The 10,757-nt window shown below is 55.2% G+C and overlaps 1 long non-coding RNA gene across 1 annotated transcript; it reads right to left on the bottom strand.

Annotated features, from left to right (window-relative positions):
• Positions 1–4,157: 4,157 nt before the first annotated feature.
• Positions 4,158–9,077, bottom strand: LOC110350378 (uncharacterized). Its single transcript, XR_002396922.2, has 3 exons — positions 9,012–9,077; positions 6,629–6,817; positions 4,158–4,392 (listed from the first exon to the last, which is right to left on the bottom strand). It is a non-coding gene; the product is annotated as an uncharacterized LOC110350378 (long non-coding RNA).
• Positions 9,078–10,757: the final 1,680 nt, after the last annotated feature.

The raw sequence follows: 10,757 nt of genomic DNA, 5'->3' as shown, positions 1-10,757 counted from the left end.
ACCAAGCACTGCCCTGTGTGGAGGCACTGAAGGTGGGAAGTGTCGTGCTGGGTGTCTGGCTCCAGAAAGCACGGGGGTTTCCCTCTGAGCACCCTGGGAGGCTGGGTTTCAGGCTCCATCAGCAGCCTGGAGGGGGTCTCTGGCTGGCGGGGAAGGGTGCGGGCCTCGGAGTGGCTTTGCTGCCCTGCAACTCCTCCAGGTGGACACTGGGGATGTTTCAGCCAAAACACTGGGCAGGGGAGAAACATGTAAGAGAGAATGGACTCCTTCTAAAAATGATCCAGGAAGCAAGTTTGGAGTCTGGATTATTTTTTTCTCCTCCCTCCTCTCTACATCTGTGCTTTATCCTGACTAAAACAGGGGTGGGCCATGTGAGCAGAAGTGCCCCTCACAGAGGCTGGGGGCTCAGGAAGACCAGGAGGGAATGGCTGTAATGAGTGACGTGAGGAGGGTGCAGGCTGCAGAGAGAGTCAAGAGGGCAAGACCAGCGGGGCATAGCCACTTCTCCTCCTGGCCACCCACCTTGTATGGCAGGTGCAGTGGAGGCCCCTGCTCCAGACACGCCAGGCCTGCGCATGCTCTGCTCCTCTCTTTGGCCTTGGTGCCCCTCCTCCTTCTGGTAGAAACCCCTTCCTCCCATCCCTCCAGCCCTGTGTCCTGCTGGTGCCATCTTCTTCGTCCCCACTCCAGTCCTCACCTAGGCATAGACACTCTCATTCCCAGAACCTCTCTCCTATCAGACCAGAGGTAATAAAAAGGCCCAGCAGCCCACATTAAATTCAAATTGTATGTAAGTATGAGGGAGCTGACTCAGGTTGGAAGGTGACCATGTGATAATGCTATACTTTGTAGACATTGGATTAAACATTTATCAATTTCAACTTCAGGGTTTTCCTTTTTTATTCTGATGCCAAATAAATTGTTTTCCTGGCCTTAAGCATTTCCCTAGGTCCTTAAGAGCCCCAAGGTCCTGGCACGGTGCCCAGAACACAGCTTCTGCTGGAGGAATGCTTCCTCCCGCTGCTCCCTGCCTCCATCAGGCAGAGCAGGGGCATCTGGGCCCTGCCCAGCACCACCTTCTAGGGGCTGACAATCTCTGTCTGTAAGATCCCAGAGCAGATGGCCCCTGAGGCTGAGTACCACCTCACAACATCCCTCTATGCCACACCGTCAGGCAAATACAGAGAAAAATTAGCTACTGTTCTACTGTGCCTTAAAGACAGATAAACTTGAGTCATTTGTAGGAAAATGGATGCACCTTGAGACTATAATGTTAAGTGAAATAAATCAAACACATGAGCTTGAATATTGCATGGTTTCTCTCACATGAGAAGCCCAAAGTATAAATAAGAGCAAACTAAAAGGTAGATGATAGGAGGAGGAGAAGGGGATCAAGAAATGAAAGGAGCGGGGAGGGAGGGAGAGAAAGGAGATGAAGAGAATTAAGATGTGTTCTGCACCTGTATCAACTCCCCACGATCAGTGTAGTCATGTGCTGGGAACCTGTACTAATAAAACAATTAACTACTGGTTTGTGAAAAATTAAAGCAAGGGAGGAAGAGATGGAAGGAGGGAGGGAGAAAGAAAAAAAGGAGGAGGAGGAAGAGGAGGAAGAGAAGGAGGAGAAGGATAGAGGAGCTATCTGTAGAGCCAGTTTGTGGGGAAGAGCAGACTGGGCTGCCTATGTTGATTTGGGGGGGTGTCTCCCCTGGATCTCAGGGACCCTCTTCTGGGGACCAAGCTTTGTTTTCCTGGGAGCTGCTGGTTAGTGGAATACACCGTGGCCCCCAAAGGAGCCAGGCTGCGAGGTGGGCTCTGGCCTGGTGGTCTTGGGCAGGTCCCCTCGATCCATCACTGTGAGGCCAAGACCCCTCGGCTGGCAAGTGGGCAGTGCAGGCTCAGCTTGCTCTTGGAAACCTTCTCCCAGCGGGCATTCCTCTGTCCTCTCTCCCAGCCACTCTGCAAGGCCAGGACACTTTAGCAGTGGCTGGCTGGTTGGGCCTGGGTGTGGATGACTCCCATCCCCCAGATGCTAAGGTCCACCCTTCCTGGGTTGGCACCACCCCCTTCCCACCCCCACCCCCATTTTATACCCCTCCCTACCCCAGCCCCACTCCAGCCAGGCTCTTCATGCCCTTCAAGCACAGCAAATACAAGCCCACCCCTGGGCCTTTGCACTAGCTGCTACCTGTGCCTAGAAGGCTCTTCTCCAAACATTCCTGTACATCACTCCTGGCTTCTCCATATCCCTGATCACATGTCACTCTCTCAAAAACATTTTCCTTGACTACCCTCTTCCCTAAAGGAGCCCCCTTCCTGCATCTAGGAGACCCTCAGAGTGACTGCTGGAGATTTGGCGAAGAAGCCTTAGATCAGCACAGTTTCATGGGAAGGAAAAAGAGGAGGAGGGTCTTCCTCTAATCATCTGTGGCCTTACTGACCATGGTGCCATTCACTGCCGGCAGGAAGTTACCACCTTCCCCTTTCACAGATGAGAAAGGGGAGGATCCAAGGATCCCCTAAGCAACTCAGGGCAAGGGTGGCAGAGCGGGGTCTCCTGTGCTTCCCCCTGTGGTCAGGAGGCTGGCACCACCCTCCCTGCAAGGGCTCCTCCCTGCCTGCTGGAGGGAGTTGGCCCCACCACTGCCCTGAGCCTGCTGCTTTCCTGATCTAATTAGCTTTGCTGAGAATTCACAGGCAGCCCGCTCTGCTCCCCTGGGAGCAGCCCAGAACTAATGCGCTCAAATGTGAAATGGCTCCTGCCCTTGGGGCCGAGTCACAGAGCACAAGCCAGAAATGCGAGTTGTAATTACCAGCTCTGATTAAGCAGTGTGAGTTATAAAAAATAAAGTAAATAAAATAGAAACAAGCCCATCCCCCTGCAACAAAGCAGCCAGCAGCCCTCTCGGCTGTTCTGTCCCCTTTGCAGGGAGCATGGGCTGCTCAGGTTTACTCTTTCTCCACTCGTAGGGTTCCACCTATTCGCTAGGTCCTTGCCGAGCACCTGTTACATGACAGGTGTGCGCCAGGATGAGGGTGAGACAGGAACACAGTGAACAAAGTACCTGCTCCGCAGTGGCTCAGAGTCAAGAATGGAACATGGCGCTTCAAGGAAAAGTCACATAGGCAAATAAATCTCAGGATGGGGCCACAGACGCCGTGCACAGGAAACCTGGCGGGAGGAAAATGAGGGGAACTGCCTCAAAAAGAGCACCTAGGACCTGACACTGGGTTAGCCCTAAAGAAATCAGTTACCTGGAGAGTGGGAGACGGGAGCGGAGTGATCTAGGATGAGGCAGATGCAAAGGTCCTGGGGTGAGAAGGACAGGCTGGAGGACCCATGAAGGGCCCTGGCACAGGGTGAGGAAGGACCATGGGGAAGTGGAGGAGGCAGCAGCCATGCCTCTGCCTCAGCCAGTGGGTGAGTGCCCTGCGTAGTATTGAAGGTTATCAGCAAGTCATCCACACTACTCTTAGGTGCCTGGCTGAGGAGCTGTGGGTAGAGCTGCTGTTCCCATCCTGTGAAGTGGAGGAGGGCAGAGAGCGAGAGAGGCTGGTGGGCGGTGAGGTGAGGTGTGTGCAGAGAAGGGGAGGCAGGCAGCTGATGTTCCAGTAAAGAGAAGGGGAGAACCTGGCTGGTGATGCTGCGTGGGGATAGCAATGGACAGCAGCATGTGCTGGGGGCAGAGGGCAGAGAAGGGGTCAGAGGAGGGAGAATCCAGTGCTCCTCTGGTGGAGATGGAAGCCTGGGAGGCCCCTGGAGAAGGCACCTTGGGCCCTGGTGGGGACAGGATGAGGTGGCTGTGGCAGCTTCGTGGCTCTGCTCATTTTCCACTTTGCCCACTGTTGGCTCTTCCGTGGCCATGGCCGCCAAGGCCTGGACCCTGGCCATTGCTACTGTCCTGACTCCTGGGTTGGCCTGAGCAGATAGGGGGAGACCCAGAGCTATGCAGAAGGGGCCACCTGCAGCCACAACCCGAGGCCCCGGCCCCGTCCCTGCCCAAGGCTGCCCGGCACCTTTCCTGTCCCTGGCCCCTGTGCTGTCCTCCCAGCTGGAGTGGCGCCATCCACAGGTTGGTTCCATTGGATCTGTTGTGTTTATTTCTCAGCCTTCCACTTCCTAAACCTGCACATCCCCTCCAGTGATGGAGCCCTTCTCTGCCAGGGGCTTTTCTGAGAAATTACAAATGACACCAGGAAAAGGAAGCGCAGGTTTATTTTTAAACCCCAGGCTCTCAGAGACAGCCAGTCCATCCATCCATCATCCCCTCGCCCACGCAGGAGCTCGCTGCCGTGTGTCACATGCTAGCACTCTTGCTGGGTGCACGGAGCAGACGGCCTGGGTCAGATGTTATCTCCGCTGAGCCCTAGTGTGGTTGGTGGGGGCAAGGGCTAAGGCAGAAACAAGCTATTACCACACAGTGTGACCAACCAGTCATTTGGCTCTCATGCAACAGATGTGTGTCTTGCCACGCACCAGAACTTGTCCTAGCTTTGGGAGGCCACAGCTGGGCACAGTGCAAATAAAATCACTGCCCTTTGGAGCCCACAGTGTGTTGGGAGATGGATGATCCACCGAAAGCACCTGTATAACCTACTGTCAAACCATGGTATGTGCCATGAAGGAAAGAAAGTGGGAAGGGGTAGAGAGGGATGAAGATCTGGGGACCTCACTGAGGAATGAAGTGAGGAAGTCAGAGGCTTCCAGGAGAGGACATGGCATGTACAAAGGGCCTGAGGCAGATTGTGTCCAGCATGCTTGAACAACAGTAGTGGCTGGGAAATTCATGGTCTGCATGACAGTGGAGATGCAGGGAAGATATCTGGGGACATAGAGAATGCACTTCTCTGTGAGTGCAGAATGTTCAGGTAGGACTTATACGGTAGGAGTTGGCTGCCTAAGTAAAGCATCACAAAAGAAGGATCAGCACAGGTCACAGAGGAGCAGGAGGGAGATCCTGGGGTGTTTTGCGGTAGGAAGTGGAAGGAGAATTGAGGCTGAGTCTACAGAATAAGGAAGGCAGCAATTGTCCAGAACAAGGAGCCTGGTCCAACTGAGAGAAAAGAGTGGCTGGATCTCAAATACAGCAGGTCCTTTGTTACCTCAGGGCCTTTGCACTTGCTGTTCCCTCTTCTTAGGCTGTTCTTGCCAATAGCCTCACAATTCATTCCGTTTTAGGCTGCTGCTCAGGATCTCCTGGGAAGCTCTCCATCCTGGAGCTCCTCCCCCGATGAGTGCCCTTCCTGAAGCCCACCCTTGCTGCTGTCTATCCTGACATGTATACTTCCCCTGTTTATCTCTGTCTCTGTGCACTAGAATGTGAGCACGGGGTGGGGGTGTGGAGATGGCATCTATCACATTTGTCACTGCTGCACCGCTGAGGTGTACATCCGTCATCATGACACAGTAGTTATTTTTGGATGACGGAAGGATGGGCCTTAGCGTCATGGCAAGCAGTCGGGCACTGACCCTCAGGGGAGGGGAGGGCCAGGGTCTGACTTAGAAATATTGGGCCAGGGATTTAGCTCAGTGGTTCCGCTGCCTGCCTTGAAAGCACAAGGATCTGAGTTTGATCCTCGGTACCAAAAAAAATAAAAAAAAATTTAAAAAATCTGCCCAGCCTGAAGGAGGCCCGAGACTGGAGGCCAGCGAGATAGCTGTGCTGCCCCTTGGTGAGACCCAGTGATCCTGAGCAGGGCCGGGGCAGTGGACAAGCAGAAAGGGGTGGACTGTGGGGACTGTGGACTGTGCAGGGGGCTGGCTTGGCTGGACTGCATGGAGCTGGGTGTGGGGATAGGTCTGGGTGGCTGAATGGGGGCTGGGAGGGAGGGCAGGGCCAGCTAGAGGGGAACAGAGGAGTTCGGGTTTGGACAGGCTGCACTGGAGGGACCTGGGACCTCGGGGTCCCAGAGAAGGCCATGTGCTGTGGAACAGGAAGTGCACCGCACGTGACAGAGTGGTGCCACACTTGAGGTAGGACTGAGGAATGGTGGACCATGGGCGTCTCTGCAGGGGACGCAAAAGCAGAGCTGTGACTGGTGTGGTGGGTAGACACCGACCTAGGGTCTGTTAGGTCTGTCCAGAGCTGCCAGAGTGGCCTTCCAAATCATCCAAAGGGAGAAACTCCCAAAGCCTGTGCTGTGGAGGGATCCTGGGGAGCGGGCCACAAGCAGACCATGGGGACCAGGCCCTCAGGAGGATCTGGGGGCGGCACATGCTGCCAGGAAAGCAGCACTGGTCTGTTGCTGGATTGTGACCATGCCCCTGCTGCTACTGTGAGGTCTCTCAGACCAGGAGGTTCTTCCAGAGGGGTCTCCAACCCCAAGTAGCAGAGACCACCCTCCCAGACTATAGCCCATCCTCCCCTGCCCTTTGCCCTGCCAAACTCGAGCCCAGTCTCTCCCTTTAGGACTCTGCGGACCCCATTTTATTTGTGGCTCTCAGAGACCCTCTGGTCCGACACAAAGGTGTCCCTGTCAGCAGCTCTCATTTGCATCCTCTGCCACCGCTCTTCCAAGAAGTGCCCAGGCACAAGGACCAGGATGCAGAGACGGGGTGGGGGCCATGGCCAGGCCAAGGCTGTGAGCACAGAACACGGGCTCCTGTCCCCAAGGGTTGTGCTCTCACCTCTTCCCTTCCTGTGAATGTTGGGAGAATTTCGGGTCCTCTCTGTGCTGGGCTTCTCTTCCGTGGGTACTGCCCAGCACAGGCCTGGGACACTGTGGGAGCCACAGCCATGGTAGCCACCACTAGGACAGCATAGATGATTGGCCTGATTGCTGCAGGGCCTGGGCTGTGGCCTCAGTGGATTTCCTCCTGCAGATAACCAAGGGCAGAGAGTGGCAGGCCTGAGGACAGATGTGCATTTATCTCAGCCGTCTCTAAGCCAGCTTCCTGGCTGTTCCAGGTGCCGAGGCTTGTGTGTTTCGGGGCAGGGGGCATCTAGGCCTCAGACATAGCCCAACACCCCACTAGGTGCTGAATGCTGCACTGGTCTGCCTTCCTCAGCATCCTGGGAAGACACAGATGGCGTCCCTGGTCCCATTCACAGATGGAAACGGCCCTGTTCCAGGTTACCCAGGAGGAGCAGAGCCAGGGACAGAGGCCCTGACCACTGAGTGAGGTGCTGGGCTGACCCAGAGCCTGTCTCTGCCCCTCCAACACTGTACATGTTTCAGGGCCACCTACTGCCCACCAAAGCCTCACACATACCCTGGGAGGTTGGCCCCCTCCACCCCACTTTACAAAGGAGGAAACTGAGGCTGGAGGTAGGAAGAGGCTTGTGCAGAGTGCAAGCCTGGGACCAGGATTCCAACCCAGGCCACTGCCTCTAAAGCCTGACCCCATGAGACCTTCTTAGGGGCCACTGCCCCTTGGAGAGGTCAAGAGGACAAACTGGGGGGCCACTGAGCCAGGTCAGTCTCTGAAATGAAATGGGTGAGCAGGGAGGAGCCAGGCCTCTGCCAGCTACCATATCCAGTGCCAGGACACCCACTGGGAGGACCCTTCTCTCGGGAGAGGAGCACAGGTGACCACAGTAACCCCAGTTGTGCGGTGCAGACCTGGTCTTAGAGCAGCGTCCTCCCCCACTGTTGCCAGGGTCCCATGGGACCTGTGAACTGGGCCATATTGGGGCACCAGATGGGTTAAGGCACAGAGGCAGCAGGGTATGGAACCAGGCCACTCCCTGGTGCTCTGCTGCTTGGATTACCAGATGAGCCAGGCTGGGCGGCCACCTGGGGCAGGCAGGGTGGGTGGTGGACATTTGCCTGCTCCTGGCCTCAGTCTGAGGAGGAAGCTATCCCCAGGCTGGGGAGCCACCAAGGCAGGAAGCACCATGCCCATCCTGTTCTGGGAACAATCCCTCCATCCAGGCCTGGGGTGGTTGTCTAGATGTGTCCAGCATTTGTACAGGCAGGCCAGGGCATGAGAAACAGAGGAGGTCACGAGCTAGCAGTGAAATACTGAAAGTCACCATTCAAACCTGCTAAGTGCCACATGCTCTGTTCTCCTACCCGGATGGACACATTTTCAGAATGACCTGGAAAGCATCTGTGACTCTCAAGTTCTCAGACCATTTAGCATTCTGCTTTACGCTGCTCATGTTGAGCAACCTGGCCCTGGCCCTTGACCCTCAACCCCTGACCCCTGACCCCTGACCCAGCCTGGGAGAGCCCTCCCTGCTCTCCCTCTTTTGGCTTAGCCCCACCCCACAGCTGCACATGGTGGATAGATGACACCGCAGCCTGCAGGTCTGAGCTCTGTCCTCTACACCTCCCCACACACAGCTGAGTGCCTAGGGTGGAGAAGGCACAGAAAGAGATCCATGTGGGCCCCAGAAGTGGTCTCAGGGTAATCAGGAAGGGGATTCTGGTTGGCACCTGGAGTTGGAGCAGGGGTCCCGAAGCTGGGGCTCAGTGGGGCGCAGTGCTCAGGACTGGGGGGAACAGGTTGGGTGGATTGCAGAGGCAGGAGGAGGCTGTGAGACTGCTGGACCAGGGTGACTAGGGTCTGAGGCAGACAAGAAGGGCTCCAGGGGCTTTCAGGAGTTAGGATTGACAGATAAGCAGCTGCCAGGCAATGCCAAGAAGGAGGTGAGCAGGCTGATGGGACAATGCCGATTGCATTGTGAACCTACCAGGGGAAGGAGGCCATGGCCACCAGAGGACACAGTGGCTGCCGGAGCCCCACATGGAAAGGTCCAGAAGGCAGACACAGCCTGTCCCAGTCAGTACCATGTGTCCTACACTCACAGTCCCTTGGCATGGGTCCTAATTCAGGAAGAGGGCTGCCTGGAGGCGGGGCTCTGAGGTGGCAGGACGCAGATGCTGGACAGGACAGAGGGTATGGACGAGCTCTGCAGGGACGGGAGGGTATGGGGCTAACTGGGCACCACCTGGGCAGCTTGGGCTGCCATCACCAACCACAGACCAGAGAGCAGGAGCAAGGTTGACTTTTCAGAGTCCTGGAGGCTAGAAATCTGCGGAGTGGGGGGGCGGGCAGCAGGTACCTGGTGTCTGGCAAGTGCTGTTCATTAATGGCAGCACCTTCTGCAGGGGCTCTGCCTCTGAGGGACAGATCTCCCTGGTTTCTTTATAAGGCACTAATCCCTTCACAGGGTGGAGCCCTCATGATGTAATAATATTCTGAAATGCCCCACCTCTTAATACCACCACTGTGAGGATTGAAGTGTAGAGGGGACACAAACATGCAAACCACAGCAGTCCCATTGCAAGTGCCGTCACAGTGCGGGTAGGGGTTCAGCAAATGGATGGTGGGGCACAACTCAGGCCACATCAACCACGGTGTGCATGGAACAAGGAGAGAAAGCAGAGGTGAGGAGGTGGATCAGAGAGGTGGGAAGAGCTTTGGGAGCAGGTGGCAGCATCCCAGAAGGACACCAGAATTGGGATTGCCATGAGGACAGGGGTGGGACTTTCTGCCCCAAGAGTACAAAGCAATCAGATGGTGCTCATTGCCCTCCTAGTCATCTAAGCCAGTGTACCCTAAGCCTTGAGCAGCAGGGCATGGATTCCCATGGAGTCAAATGTAGCATGGAAGTGCTACTTTGGACCTTGGCCTACAAAGTGGGCTAAGATTCCAACATGTGGACATTGGAGATGGGTGGTGAGTGAGATGGAAATGCAGGCTCTGGGACTGGGACCCTGAGGGTCTGGTGTACTGGGGGCAAAGCATGCGGTAGGCAAGGCTGCATTTGTGCAGAGGGGACAAGAGAAGCCATCAGGCTGGTGGGAATAAAGAAGAGGGAAGAGGGAAGGAATTGCTCAGGATGCACCAGACGGCCCCGGGCTAAGACAGGCACTGCTGGGGAGGAGGGAAATTGAGCCTTCTCAGAATCACACGGCCTTTGATTCCTAAGGAGCCTCAGATGAGAAGAATGAAATCAAAGTATTGGAAAGCTTCAGAATCGTATGAAGTCTTACAATCTTACGATAATTGAATCATAGCATCTGAGACCAAGGTTTCTAAAATCACAGAAATTTTGAATCTCAAATTGGTTGAGTGTCAGAATCTTGGCCCCCCTCCTCCTGGTTATGATAATACGTACTCTGTGCTCAGCGCTTTGCCCACATTATGTCCTTTTGTCTCCATGACAACCTTGGGAAGTAGGACCTATCATTTCACCTGATTTTCCAGATGAAGAAACCGAGGCTCAAGTGTTTGCAGACAGTCAGAGCCCTGGCAGGCAGTGTGGCCAGGACTCCACCCAGATCTCACAGCCTCCAAAGCCCACACCTTCAGCCTTGCTGCTGCTCCGCCTCCTGCAAGGCCTCCATGCTGTGTGCTTAGCCATTGCCTTAGTCATTTTCTTATTGTGGGGACAAAGAAACCAATACCCACCTTTTAAAGGGGGAGAGGTTTGTCTGGCGCAGTTGTTGGAGGACTCAGCTGGTGGGAAGGTCTTATCATGGTGGTCGGGAAGCAGAGAAAGGGGAGTCGGGGAAGGAGACAGATTCTTCCAGCCCTCCCACCCTTGCCCCACAGTGACCTGCATCCTGATAGCAAGTCAGCTATTGAGCTCATCAGTGGACTCTTCCACTGATGAGTATAGTGTCCCATCATCCAATCACTTTGCACACATATGAGAATATTGGAGGGCAATTTAGATCTAAACCCTAACATCCATGCTCTGTGCATTCTTCCAGTGACAGGGAACTCATTACCTCTCCCGGGTAACGGACATCCCAACTTTGCACACATCTGTCCTTCTCCGGGGAGCCACCCTTTGGTCCCA

The sequence above is a fragment of the Heterocephalus glaber genome, unplaced genomic scaffold, assembly GCF_053883595.1.
Source record: "Heterocephalus glaber isolate CG9 unplaced genomic scaffold, H.glaber_assembly_v1.0 deba00001452, whole genome shotgun sequence".
In the NCBI taxonomy this organism is placed as follows: Eukaryota; Metazoa; Chordata; class Mammalia; order Rodentia; family Bathyergidae; genus Heterocephalus; species Heterocephalus glaber.
This window is presented reverse-complemented; position numbering and strand designations above follow the sequence as displayed.